The following is a 15,480-nucleotide window of genomic DNA, read 5'->3' as shown; positions in this document are numbered from 1 at the left end:
AAGTTCTAGGTACCAAGCTCTTCTTGGCCAATCCGGAACAATGAGTATAGTTCTTACTCCTCTCCTTCTTATTATTCTCAGTACCTTGGGTATGAGAGGAAGAGGAGGGAACACATAAACCGACTGGTACACCCACGGTGTCACTAGAGCGTCCACAGCTATCGCCTGAGGGTCCCTTGACCTGGCGCAATATCTTTTTAGCTTTTTGTTGAGGCGGGACGCCATCATGTCCACCTGTGGCCGTTCCCAACGGTTCACAATCAGCTGGAAGACCTCTGGATGAAGTCCCCACTCTCCCGGGTGGAGGTCGTGCCTGCTGAGGAAGTCTGCTTCCCAGTTGTCCACTCCGGGAATGAACACTGCTGACAGTGCTATCACGTGATTCTCCGCCATCAAAGAATCCTTGTGGCTTCTGCCATTGCCACCCTGCTTCTTGTGCCGCCCTGGCGGTTTACATGGGCGACCGCTGTGATGTTGTCTGACTGAATCAGAACCGGTTGGTTTTGAAGCAGGGGTTCTGCTTGACTCAGGGCGTTGTAAATGTCCCTTAGTTCCAGAATATTTATGTGTAGGGAAGTTTCCTGACTTGACCATTGTCCTTGGAAGTTTCTTCCCTGGGTGACTGCCCCCCAACCTCGGAGGCTTGCATCCGTGGTCACCAGGACCCAGTCCTGTATGCCGAATCTGCGGCCTTCGAGCAGATGAGCACTCTGCAGCCACCACAGCAGAGACACCCTGGCCCTCGGGGACAGGGTGATTAACCGATGCATCTGGAGATGCGATCCGGACCACTTGTCCAACAGATCCCACTGGAAGATCCTTGCATGGAATCTGCCGAAGGGACTTGCTTCGTAAGAAGCTACCATCTTTCCCAGGACTCGCGTGCAGTGATGCACCAACACCTGCTTTGGTTTCAGGAGGACCCTGACCAGAGATGATAATTCCTGGGCCTTCTCTATTTCGGGAGAAATATCTTCTTCTGTTCTGTGTCCAGAATCATGCCTAAGAACAGCAGACACGTCGCAGGAATCAGCTGCGACTTTGGGATATTCAGAATCCAGCCGTGCTGATGCAGCACTTCCTGAGATAGTGCCACGCCGACTAGCAACTGCTCTTTGGACCTCGCCTTTATAAGGAGATCGTCCAAGTACGGAATAATCATGACTCCCTTCTTTCGGAGGAGCATCATCATTTCGGCCATTACCTTGGTAAATACCCACGGTGCCGTGGACAGACCAGACGGCAACGGCTGTAATTGGTAATGACAGTCCTGTACCACACCCTTGAGGTACTTTGAACTTGAACGTTTTTATATAAATGTTCAAGGATTTTAAATTTAGAATGGGTCTCACCGAACCGTCTGGTTTCGGTACAACATTGTGGAATAGTAACCCCGTCCCTGTTGAAGGAGGGGTACCTTGATTATCACCTGCTGAAGATATAGCTTGTGAATTGCCGCCAGTACTACCTCCCTTTCTCTGAGGGCAGCAGGCAAGGCTGATTTGAGGTAACGGCGAGGGGGAGTCGCCTCGAACTCCAGCTTGTATCCCTGTAATACTACTTGCAGAACCCAGGGATCCATCTGTGAGCGAGCCCACTGGTCGCTGAAGTTCCGGAGACGCGCCCCCACCGCACCTGGCTCAGCCTGTGGAGCCCCAGCGTCATGCGGTGGACTTAGAGGAAGCGGGGGAAGATTTTTGATCCTGGGAACTGGCTGTCTGGTGCAGCCTTTTTCCTTCTTCCCTTGCCTCTGGCAGAAAGGAAGCGCCTTTGACCCGCTTGCTTTTCTGAGGCCGAAAGGACTGTACCTGATAATACGGTGCTTTCTTAGGCTGTGAGGGAACCTGAGGTAAAAATTTTGACTTACCAGCTGTTGCTGTGGATACGAGGTCCGAGAGACCATCCCCAAACAATTCCTCACCCTTATAAGGCAGAATCTCCATGTGCCTTTTAGAATCAGCATCACCTGTCCACTGCCGGGTCCATAATACCCTCCTGGCAGAAATGGACATTGCATTAATTCTGGATGCCAGCCGGCAAATATCCCTCTGTGCATCCCTCATATATAAGACGACGGCTTTAATATGCTCTATGGTTAGCAAAATAGTATCCCTGTCGAGGGTAACACTATTATCTGACAGGGTATCAGACCACGCTGCAGCAGCACTACACCTCCATGCTGAGGCAATTGCATGTCTCAGTATAGTACCTGAGTGTGTATATACAGACTTCAGGATTTCCTCCTGCTTTCTATCAGCAGGCTCCTTCAAGGTGGCCGTATCCTGAGACGGCAGTGCCACCTTTTTTGACAAACGTGTGAGCGCCTTATATACCCTAGGGGATATCTCCCAACGTGACCTATCCTCTGGCGGGAAAGGGTACACCATCAGTAACTTTTTAGAAATTACCAGTTTCTTATCGGGGGAAACCCACGCTTCTTCACACACTTCATTCAATTCATCTGATGGGGGAACAAAACACTGGCTGCTTTTTCTCCCCAAACATAAAACCCCTTTTTAGTGGTACTTGGGTTAATGTCAGAAATGTGTAACGCATTTTTCATTGTCGAAATCATGCAACGGATGCCCCTAGTGGATTGTGTATATGTCTCAACCTCGTCGACACTGGAGTCAGACTCCGTGTCGACATCTGTCTGCCATCTGAGGTAGCGGCCGTTTTTGAGCCCCTGATGGCCTTTGAGACGCCTGGGCAGGCGCGGGCTGAGAAGCCGGCTGTCCCATGGCTGTTACGTCATCCAGCCTTTTATGTAAGGAGTTGACACTGTCGGTTAATACCTTCCACATATCCACCCACTCTGGTGTCGGCCCCGCAGGGGGTGACATCACATTTATCGGCACCTGCTCCGCCTCCACATAAGCCTCCTCATCAAACAAGTCGACACAGCCGTACCGACACACCGCACACACACAGGGAATGTTCTGACTGAGGACAGGACCCCACAAAGTCCTTTGGGGAGACAGAGAGAGAGTATGCCAGCACACACCACAGCGCTATTTAATCAGGGATTTTCACTAATAGAAAGTGATTTTTCCCTATAGCTGCTTTTTATATACAGTTTGCGCCTAAATTTAGTGCCCCCCCTCTCTTTTTTACCCTTTGAGCCTGGAAACTGCAGGGGAGAGCCTGGGGAGCTGTCTTCCAGCTGCACTGTGAAGAGAAAATGGCGCCAGTGTGCTGAGGGAGATAGCCCCGCCCCTTTTTTTCGGCGGACTTCTCCCGCTCTTATAATTGTATTATGGCAGGGGATTTTTACACATATATAGCTTATTAGGCTATATTATGTGTTGTTTGCCAAAGTTAAGGTACTCTAATTGCAGCCCAGGGCAACCCCCCCCCCAGCGCCCTGCACCCATCAGTGACCGGAGTATGTGGTGTGCATAGGGAGCAATGGCGCACAGCTGCAGTGCTGTGCGCTACCTTAATGAAGACCAGTCTTCAGCCGACGTTCTTCTTGCTTCTGGCTCTGTAAGGGGGACGGCGGCGCGGCTCCGGGACCAGACGACCGAGGCTGGGCCTGTGTTCGATCCCTCTGGAGCGAATGGTGTCCAGTAGCCTAAGAAGCCCAAGCTAGCTGCAAGCAGGTAGGTTCGCTTCTTCTCCCCTTAGTCCCTCGTAGCAGTGAGTCTGTTGCCAGCAGATCTCACTGAAAATAAAAAACCTAACAAATACTTTCTTTACTAGGAGCTCAGGAGAGCCCCTAGTGTGCAACCAGCTCGGGCCGGGCACAGATTCTAACTGAGGTCTGGAGGAGGGGCATAGAGGGAGGAGCCAGTGCACACCAGATAGTACCTAATCTTTCTTTTAGAGTGCCCAGTCTCCTGCGGAGCCCGCTATTCCCCATAGTCCTTACGGAGTTCCCAGCATCCACTAGGACGTCAGAGAAATGGGAATATTGTTTTTAGTAGCAGTACTACAAGTCCCAGCAAGCCTCCCCCGCAAGCTTGTACTTGGAGAACCACAAGTACCAGCATGCGGTGGAAAACCGGGCCCGCCGGTACCTGTAGTACTACTACTAAATAAATACCCCCCAAAAAACAGGACACACACACCGTGACAGTATAAGTTTATTACATACATGCACACCTCCAAACATACATACTTACCTATGTTCACACGAGGGTCGGTCCTCTTCTCCATGTAGAATCCTTGGGGTACCTGTGAAAAAATTATACCCACATAATCCAGGGTATCTTGTTTTCTTTGTATAATCCACGTACTTGGCAAAACAAAAAAACGGAAACCCGACCACACACTGAAAGGGGTCCCATGTTTACACATGGGACCCCTTTCCCGACTGCCAGGACACCCCCTGACTCCTGTCAAAGAGGGTCCCTTCAGCCAATCAGGGAGCGCCACGTCGTGGCACTCTCCTGATTGGCTGTGTGCTCCTGTAGTGTCTGTGAGGCAGCACACGGCAGAGATACAATGTAGCGCCTATGCACTCCATTGTATCCAATGGTGGGAACTTTGTGGTCAGCGGTTGACCGAAAGTAACCTCACCGCTGACCGCAAAGTTCCCACCATTGGATACAATGGAGCGCATAGGCGCTACATTGTATCTCTGCCGTGTGCTGCCTCACAGACACTACAGGAGCACACAGCCAATCAGGAGAGTGCCACGACGTGGCGCTCCCTGATTGGCTGAAGGGACCCTCTTTGACAGGAGTCAGGGGGGGTCCTGGCAGTCGGGGAAAGGGGTCCCATGTGTAAACATGGGACCCCTTTCAGTGCGTGGTCGGGTTTCCGTTTTTTTGTTTTGTCAAGTACGTGGATTATACAAAGATGACAAGCAACACTGGATTATGTGAGTATAATTTTTTTCACAGGTACCCCGAGGATTCTACATGGAGAAGAGGACCGAGCCTCGTGTGAACATAGGTAAGTATGTATGTTTGGAGGTGTGCATGTATGTAATAAACTTATACTGTCACGGTGTGTGTGTCCTGTTTTTTGGGGGGTATTTTTTTTAGTAGTAGTACTACAGGTACCAGCGGGCCCGGTTTTCCACCGCATGCTGGTACTTGTGGTTCTCCAAGTACCAGCTTGCGGGGGAGGCTTGCTGGGACTTGTAGTACTGCTACTAAAACCAATATTCCCAATTTTTTCAAAAGGCTATCAGCCCCCATCCGCCGCCCTTGGATGGGGGGGGGGACAGGCTCGGGCTTCACCCCTGGCCCTTGGGTAGCTGGAGGGGAGGGACCCCTTGATTTAAGGGGTTCCCACTCCTCCAGGGTACCCCGGCCAGGGGTGACTAGTTGGGTATGCAATGCCAGGGCCGCCGGGACCACTATAAAAGTGTCCACCGGCTGTGGCATTATGTACCTGGCTAGTGGAGCCCGGTGCTGATTTTAAAAATACGGGGGACCCCTACGCTTTTTGTCCCCCGTATTTTTGGAACCAGGACCAGGCGCAGAGCCCGGTGCTGGTTGATGAAATATGGGGGAACCCCTGTCATTTTTTTCCCATATTTTGTCAACCAGGACCGGCCCAAAGAGCCCGAGGCTGGTTTTGCTTAGGGGGGGGACCCCACACATTTTTTTTTGTTGCTTTTAAAAAATTTTTTTTTTTTTTTTTTTACGAAAGGTGCACAATGAAGCCCTGCACGGATCTCACAGATCCGGCCGAGATTCATTGTGTTAATGTCGGCAGTGTTTTACTATTCACTCCTGTAAAACACTGACAAAAAATACGAATGACATCGACATCGGAAAACACGAAAATGCAGAATACGACAGTTTAGTAAATTAGTCGTAATAAATTCAAAAAGTTGCAAATTTACACTTTCGATGTCATTCGTGTTTGAACTTTAACCTCATTCTGAAAAATACGAATTTTAGTAAATATACCCCATTGAGCTGAAATTTGGCTGGTGAACGGAGAACCGTCTGTGGGTGCCGAAACAAAAGTATACAGTTGCAATCTTCCTCCACTTCCTGTTTTGCAATCTGACAAAAAATATTTCAGTTTTTGGGAAACCGTAACTTAATGCACAGGATGTTTCTAAGACTATGGGGCATATGTACTAAGGTTTGGAGAGAGAGAGAGAGAGAGAGAGAGAGAGAGAGAGAGAGAGAGAGAGAGAGAGAGAGAGAGAGAGAGAGAGAGAGAGAAAGTACCAGCCAATCAGCTCCCAACTGTCATTTTTCAAACACAGCCTGTAACATGGCAGATAGGAGCTGATTGCCTGGTACTTTATCACTTTCCACGGCTTAGTACATAGACGGTTTGTTCTTCCTGCTAGAATGATCTTGCAATGCATGACGGAGGGGCCGGGTTTTCAGAAAGTAATTTTTTTTTTCTCCCCTAAAATTAGAATTTCTTGCCACCCCTCTGCGGCAGCCTCCGTCCTCCTCCGATATATTTCGGAACATGACACTGTTGCGCATTTGGACTATGTCATATCAGTGAACTGATGGCTATCGCCTCACTGCCAAGATATTCAGCAAGCTCTGTCCCGGCGAAATCAGTCTGAGTCATGGAGGGGGATCTCAGCGTTCAGGAGACCGACACCGGAATCCCAACAGCCGGTGAAATGCCGACAGAGGAAATCCTGACAAGCACAGGGTATTCAAATTCGGTTGGAGGGTCCACGCCAGGCTTATAGTACGGCGAGCGCAGGAAGCCCGCAAGGGGACTTGCTGCCGGTCTTCAGACAGACAGGATGACGCTGTCGATATATTGACAGCCTGCATCCCGTCTGCCGGTAAATCGTATGTATTCCATTATTAGTTATTTCTATAGCGCACACCTATACAGCAATTACAGAATAGTTGGCCATTCATATCTGGCCCTTACCCAGCGGAGCTTACAAACTATATACCCTATCACATGTACACACACAGACTAGGGTTCACCTACCACATTGCATTGTGGGGGTAAACCAGAGTACCTGGGGGAAACTTACGCAAATAGAACAAACTCCACACAGCTAGGGGACCTGGCTGGAATGTAACTTGTGACCATAGTGCTAAGAGGCAGCAAAGCTAACCATTGTGCCACCGTGCTGTCCTCGAAGCTGGATGTGCGGATTTCCCACGTGGCCACGCCTCATCCAGAAAGAAAAAATTATGCTAAATTGAGGCATAGTGTGCTGCATGGGGAGACATCTGCCCCTTTCGGCAACTGGCCAGGGCATTTAGTACCCGCCATCCATCCCCTAAGCTCCCCCTTATTAAGATGACATAATTAGGAGATTGTACACCCCCCCCCCCCCCCCTTCCTTATTGCTCCTATCTTCTGCGAGGACATGCTAGCTCCCACAGCTGCTGCTGCTGACAGACTGCAAAGGGAAGGTGGCATGAATCTATGATCTGCAAACTGTACTTGTCCTAGAGGCTGCCGCCACACAGACCCTGGGTAACAGCTAGCTGGGTGTGGGCAGAGCCTCCTGAGTAAACCTCAGTATTCCATTCTGGAATGGTTAAGCAGCAGTCAGGTGCTGGCTGATCTACAGCGTGACTACACTGCACCTTCTGCTACACCATGCCCTTTGTGCAGGGCAGCCTCAGGGGGGGGTGGGGGGGGGGGGGGACTGTGGGGCCTGGTGTCCCGGGCCCCTGGCTCCTACCACCAATACCTGGAGAGCTGCACCAGGCTGTGAAACAACAGCATGCTGATGCACAGGGAGGACTTCTTAAAACAAGCCTTCAACTGCGCATCAGCTCTCCGTGATCCATTCCTGTAGGTCCGCAGTGCGCTCCACTTATATGTAATGTCACAATGCATGACATCACATAGGGGTGGAGCTGTGTGGCAGAATCTTTTCATTCTTTTGGGGGGAGCCCTGTCTCTTTTGTTAGGTCCGGGCCCCACAATTTCTAATGGCAGCCCTGCCTGTGTGCTCTCCCAGCACTACCCCCCATCTCACACTCCATGTCTATGTGTAAAATGTAGCACTAGTAAAATTGCAGTAAACCCGTACCCATTATTAGGATTTGCAGTAGATAACAGAGATATCGCGCAGCTGTCCCATCAAGATATTAGCGAAGAACTACGCCAATCAGGATAGCCGGTAAGCCATACTTTCCAACTCTCCGGAAAGCAGCGGGAGACTCGCGAGTTTTGGGGTAGTGGCTGAACTCCCGTCTCCCTCCCACTTCCATAGTGAAGCAGGCTCCTTTTTGAGGGACGGGGTAAAATTATGCCAAATCGCACCATTTTAGCCACACCGCTCGATTGCAGACTAGCAAATCGCTGCATTTTGGCACCAGACAGGAAGGTGGTCATGAAACCCCTGACAACAAGAAGGTAGTTTAAAAATAGGTAGTCTCACTGTGTGCCATAATTTGTAAGAGGCATTACTGTGTGGGGCATAATATTGTGTCAGGGGCATAACTGTGGGGGCATCATTTGTAAGGGGCATTACTCTGTGGGACAAAATTTGTTAGGTGCATTACTGAGTGGGGCATAATATGATGTCAGAGGCATAACTATGGGGCATGATATGGTGTTGGGCATTACAGTGTGTGGCATAATGTGTACAGGGCATTACAGTGTGTGGCATAATGTGTAAAGGGCATTACAGTGTGTGGCATAATGTGTAAAGGGCATTACAGTGTGTGGCATAATGTGTAAAGGGCATTACAGTGTGTGGCATAATGTGTAAAGGGCATTACAGTGTGTGGCATAATGTGTAAGGGACATTGCTATAAAGAGTAAAAATGACAAATAATGTAAGGAGTGGGACTCAGGTGTTTTTATTGTGTGGTGGCCAATGTCCAGAGGTGCAGGGTTAAAAACTGGGCTCTAGAGCTACCGCAGCATTAGTAAGTGCAGCCGGAACTGCGCCCTGACATCTCCAGGAGATGGAAGCGGGTAAACTCCCCCCGGGGCTCCAGCCCAGGCACTAGCAAAGGACCAACCTACAGCTGTCCGATACCCTATGGGGCAGATGAGTTACTGATCACACATCTCAGTACTGCACACGGCTATGTGTAAGCACCCATTGCAGCCCCCTCCGTACAGTGCCGGTGACAGGACAGCGTGGAAGCACCTATAGCAGCCCCTTCCGTACAGTGCCGGTGACAGGACAGCGTGGAAGCACCTATAGCAGCCCCCTCCGTACAGTGCCGGTGACAGGACAGCGTGGAAGCACCTATAGCAGCCCCCTCCGTACAGTGCCGGTGACAGGACAGCGTGGAAGCACCTATAGCAGCCCCCTCCGTACAGAGCCGGTGACAGGACAGTGCGGCCTGAGACCACCAGGGCAATCGGGCTCGTACTGAACGTGTTGGGACTGCAGTGCTTTACCAGCACTATGAAAATATCAATTTGATTTTTTTTTCTTAACCGCTTTATGCATTTACTTTTCACTATATTGGAAGAGCTGTCGCGGCAGGTAAGTACAGTGCAGCCGAATAGGGGCGGTCTCACTGCGATAAGTGATACACCCCACCCCAAGCTAATAACCAGAAGACAGACACTAACGAGCGGTCATATGGTCAGGTCACCATTTGTGGAAGCAAATAAATATAATGTATCTATCCGGGTGTGGTATGCAAGGTCGACAGTAACTATGTCGACCACTATTAGTCGACAGTAACTGGGTAGACAGGGTCTCTAGGTCGACATGGTCTAGGTCAACCGGTTAAAAGGTCAACATGACTTTTTAATGTTTTATTGGTGTCGTTTTCTCCATACAGTGACCGGGAACCCCAATTAGTGCACCGTGTCCCCTTGTATGGGCAAGGTTCCTCGCTGCACTACTGCTGCGCCCGGCGCAGGTTACTATTCCCAATCGTAGTCCGCATGGATCGTTAAGTATGGAAAAGGTTAAAAAAATTAAAAAAAATCTGAAAAACTCATGTCGACCTAGTGATCATGTCGACCAATAGTTGTCGTCGACCTGACCTGATCCCATCTATTCCAGGATCCTCAGCAGGAGGAGGAGGGGGATTGCTGGAGGCTGCTGCACATAATGCGGGGCTCTGGGCATTCTATATTATATTGTATATTACCTGTCACTGAGCAGGGTCCCGGTCTGACGGCGGCTCCGGTAATGCAGGAACGGGGAACACCGGGGAATCAGACCGGCCAGCACCGGACACAGCACAGTGATACAATGTATAGAGCTGCGATTACTGGAAACCGAAAGTGAGAGTAACTCGGGAGGCCCGGCCTTCCCAGCCGCCGCCGCCAATCACCGCGCAGCTCACCCTGCTCACCCGCCCGCCGCCGCCGGGGGACATACAGAGCGCACAGTGCATGCTGCAGGAGGAGATGGGAGATCTGGGTGATACATGGTGCATGTGCATATAGAGGAGGGAGGGATCAGCATATACACACCACTGTGCTACAGTGCCACACAGAGAGGGATCAGCATATACACACCACTGTGCTACAGTGTCACACAGAGAGGAGGGGGATCAGCATATACACACCACTGTGCAACAGTGTCACACAGAGAGGAGGGGGATCAGCATACACACCACTGTGCAACAGTGCCACACAGAGAGGAGGGGGGTCAGCATATACACACCACTGTGCAACAGTGTCACACAGAGAGGAGGGGGATCAGCATATACACACCACTGTGCTACAGTGCCACACAGAGAGGAGGGGGATCAGCATATACACCACTGTGCAACAGTGCCACACAGAGAGGAGGGGGATCAGCATATACACACCACTGTGCTACAGTGCCACACAGAGAGGAGGGGGATCAGCACATACACACCACTGTGCAACAGTGTCACACAGAGAGGAGGGGGATCAGCATACACACCACTGTGCAACAGTGCCACACAGAGAGGAGGGGGGTCAGCATATACACACCACTGTGCTACAGTGCCACACAGAGAGGAGGGGGATCAGCACATACACACCACTGTGCAACAGTGTCACACAGAGAGGAGGGGGATCAGCACATACACACCACTGTGCTACAGTGCCACACAGAGAGGAGGGGGATCAGCATATACACACCACTGTGCTACAGTGCCACACAGAGAGGAGGGGGATCAGCATACACACCACTGTGCTACAGTGTCACACAGAGAGGAGGGGGATCAGCATATACACACCACTGTGCTACAGTGCCACACAGAGAGGAGGGGGATCAGCATATACACACCACTGTGCTACAGTGCCACACAGAGAGGAGGGGGATCAGCATATACACACCACTGTGCAACAGTGTCACACAGAGAGGAGGGGATCAGCATACACACCACTGTGCAACAGTGCCACACAGAGAGGAGGGGGGTCAGCATACACACCACTGTGCTACAGTGTCACACAGAGAGGAGGGGGATCAGCATATACACACCACTGTGCTACAGTGCCACACAGAGAGGAGGGGGATCAGCATATACACACCACTGTGCTACAGTGCCACACAGAGAGGAGGGGGATCAGCATATACACACCACTGTGCAACAGTGCCACACAGAGAGGAGGGGGGTCAGCATATACACACCACTGTGCTACAGTGCCACACAGAGAGGAGGGGGGTCAGCATATACACACCACTGTGCTACAGTGCCACACAGAGAGGAGGGGGATCAGCATATACACACCACTGTGCTACAGTGCCACACAGAGAGGAGGGGGATCAGCATATACACACCACTGTGCTACAGTGCCACACAGAGAGGAGGGGGATCAGCATATACACACCACTGTGCAACAGTGCCACACAGAGAGGAGGGGGATCAGCATACACACCACTGTGCAACAGTGCCACACAGAGAGGAGGGGGATCAGCACATACACACCACTGTGCAACAGTGCCACACAGAGAGGAGGGGGGTCAGCATATACACACCACTGTGCTACAGTGCCACACAGAGAGGAGGGGGATCAGCATATACACACCACTGTGCTACAGTGTCACACAGAGAGGAGGGGGATCAGCATATACACACCACTGTGCTACAGTGCCACACAGAGAGGAGGGGGATCAGCATATACACACCACTGTGCTACAGTGCCACACAGAGAGGAGGGGGGTCAGCATATACACACCACTGTGCAACAGTGCCACACAGAGAAGAGGGGGGGTCAGCATATACACACCACTGTGCTACAGTGCCACACAGAGAGGAGGGGGGTCAGCATATACACACCACTGTGCTACAGTGCCACACAGAGAGGAGGGGGATCAGCACATACACACCACTGTGCAACAGTGCCACACAGAGAGGAGGGGGATCAGCATATACACACCACTGTGCAACAGTGTCACACAGAGAGGAGGGGGATCAGCACATACACACCACTGTGCAACAGTGTCACACAGAGAGGAGGGGGATCAGCACATACACACCACTGTGCAACAGTGTCACACAGAGAGGAGGGGGATCAGCACATACACACCACTGTGCAACAGTGTCACACAGAGAGGAGGGGGATCAGCATATACACACCACTGTGCTACAGTGCCACACAGAGAGGAGGGGGGTCAGCATATACACACCACTGTGCTACAGTGTCACACAGAGAGGAGGGGGATCAGCATACACACCACTGTGCAACAGTGTCACACAGAGAGGAGGGGGGTCAGCACATACACACCACTGTGCAACAGTGCCACACAGAGAGGAGGGGGATCAGCATACACACCACTGTGCAACAGTGTCACACAGAGAGGAGGGGGATCAGCATATACACACCACTGTGCAACAGTGTCACACAGAGAGGAGGGGGGTCAGCACATACACACCACTGTGCAACAGTGCCACACAGAGAGGAGGGGGATCAGCATACACACCACTGTGCAACAGTGTCACACAGAGAGGAGGGGGATCAGCACATACACACCACTGTGCAACAGTGTCACACAGAGAGGAGGGGGGTCAGCATATACACACCACTGTGCTACAGTGCCACACAGAGAGGAGGGGGATCAGCACATACACACCACTGTGCAACAGTGTCACACAGAGAGGAGGGGGATCAGCATATACACACCACTGTGCAACAGTGTCACACAGAGAGGAGGGGGGTCAGCATATACACACCACTGTGCAACAGTGCCACACAGAGAGGAGGGGGGTCAGCATATACACACCACTGTGCTACAGTGCCACACAGAGAGGAGGGGGATCAGCACATACACACCACTGTGCAACAGTGTCACACAGAGAGGAGGGGGATCAGCATATACACACCACTGTGCAACAGTGTCACACAGAGAGGAGGGGGATCAGCACATACACACCACTGTGCAACAGTGTCACACAGAGAGGAGGGGGATCAGCACATACACACCACTGTGCAACAGTGCCACACAGAGAGGAGGGGGATCAGCATATACACACCACTGTGCAACAGTGTCACACAGAGAGGAGGGGGATCAGCACATACACACCACTGTGCAACAGTGTCACACAGAGAGGAGGGGGATCAGCACATACACACCACTGTGCAACAGTGCCACACAGAGAGGAGGGGGATCAGCATATACACACCACTGTGCAACAGTGTCACACAGAGAGGAGGGGGGTCAGCATACACACCACTGTGCTACAGTGTCACACAGAGAGGAGGGGGATCAGCACATACACACCACTGTGCAACAGTGTCACACAGAGAGGAGGGGGATCAGCACATACACACCACTGTGCAACAGTGTCACACAGAGAGGAGGGGGATCAGCATACACACCACTGTGCAACAGTGTCACACAGAGAGGAGGGGGATCAGCACATACACACCACTGTGCAACAGTGCCACACAGAGAGGAGGGGGATCAGCACATACACACCACTGTGCTACAGTGTCACACAGAGAGGAGGGGGATCAGCACATACACACCACTGTGCTACAGTGCCACACAGAGAGGAGGGGGATCAGCACATACACACCACTGTGCTACAGTGCCACACAGAGAGGAGGGGGATCAGCACATACACACCACTGTGCAACAGTGTCACACAGAGAGGAGGGGGATCAGCATATACACACCACTGTGCTACAGTGTCACACAGAGAGGAGGGGGATCAGCATATACACACCACTGTGCTACAGTGCCACACAGAGAGGAGGGGGATCAGCACATACACACCACTGTGCTACAGTGCCACACAGAGAGGAGGGGGATCAGCACATACACACCACTGTGCTACAGTGCCACACAGAGAGGAGGGGGATCAGCATACACACCACTGTGCTACAGTGCCACACAGAGAGGAGGGGATCAGCATATACACACCACTGTGCTACAGTGTCACACAGAGAGGAGGGGGATCAGCATATACACACCACTGTGCAACAGTGCCACACAGAGAGGAGGGGGATCAGCATATACACACCACTGTGCTACAGTGTCACACAGAGAGGAGGGGGATCAGCATATACACACTACTGTGCTACAGTGCCACACAGAGAGGAGGGGGATCAGCATATACACACCACTGTGCTACAGTGTCACACAGAGAGGAGGGGGATCAGCATATACACACCACTGTGCTACAGTGTCACACAGAGAGGAGGGGGATCAGCATATACACACCACTGTGCTACAGTGTCACACAGAGAGGAGGGGGATCAGCATATACACACCACTGTGCTACAGTGTCACACAGAGAGGAGGGGGGTCAGCATATACACACCACTGTGCAACAGTGTCACACAGAGAGGAGGGGGATCAGCACATACACACCACTGTGCAACAGTGTCACACAGAGAGGAGGGGGATCAGCACATACACACCACTGTGCAACAGTGTCACACAGAGAGGAGGGGGATCAGCACATACACACCACTGTGCAACAGTGTCACACAGAGAGGAGGGGGATCAGCATATACACACCACTGTGCAACAGTGCCACACAGAGAGGAGGGGGATCAGCATATACACACCACTGTGCTACAGTGTCACACAGAGAGGAGGGGGATCAGCATATACACACCACTGTGCTACAGTGTCACACAGAGAGGAGGGGGATCAGCATATACACACCACTGTGCTACAGTGTCACACAGAGAGGAGGGGGATCAGCACATACACACCACTGTGCTACAGTGTCACACAGAGAGGAGGGGGGTCAGCATATACACACCACTGTGCTACAGTGCCACACAGAGAGGAGGGGGATCAGCATATACACACCACTGTGCAACAGTGTCACACAGAGAGGAGGGGGATCAGCATATACACACCACTGTGCAACAGTGTCACACAGAGAGGAGGGGGGTCAGCATACACACCACTGTGCAACAGTGTCACACAGAGAGGAGGGGGATCAGCATACACACCACTGTGCAACAGTGTCACACAGAGAGGAGGGGGATCAGCACATACACACCACCCTGCAACAGTGTCACACAGAGAGGAGGGGGATCAGCACATACACACCACTGTGCTACAGTGCCACACAGAGAGGAGGGGGATCAGCATACACACCACTGTGCAACAGTGTCACACAGAGAGGAGGGGGATCAGCACATACACACCACTGTGCAACAGTGTCACACAGAGAGGAGGGGGATCAGCACATACACACCACTGTGCAACAG

At 51.7% G+C, this 15,480-nt stretch overlaps 1 protein-coding gene across 2 annotated transcripts in view; it reads right to left on the bottom strand.

Annotated features, from left to right (window-relative positions):
• The window catches only part of STAT1 (signal transducer and activator of transcription 1), a 153,325-nt gene extending 143,186 nt beyond the window's left edge, over positions 1 to 10,139 (bottom strand). The window contains exon 1 of one of the 2 annotated variants that reach the window (XM_063932754.1): positions 9,978 to 10,139. The gene's annotated coding sequence lies outside the window, so the exon portion shown is untranslated. The remainder of the gene's footprint in view (positions 1 to 9,977) is intronic. The other variant, XM_063932755.1, reaches the window with a different exon arrangement.
• Positions 10,140 to 15,480: the final 5,341 nt, after the last annotated feature.

The sequence above is a fragment of the Pseudophryne corroboree genome, chromosome 7, assembly GCF_028390025.1.
Source record: "Pseudophryne corroboree isolate aPseCor3 chromosome 7, aPseCor3.hap2, whole genome shotgun sequence".
Classification (NCBI taxonomy): domain Eukaryota; kingdom Metazoa; phylum Chordata; class Amphibia; order Anura; family Myobatrachidae; genus Pseudophryne; species Pseudophryne corroboree.
The sequence above is the reverse complement of the archived record's forward strand: the minus strand, read 5'-3'. Positions and strand labels throughout refer to the sequence as shown.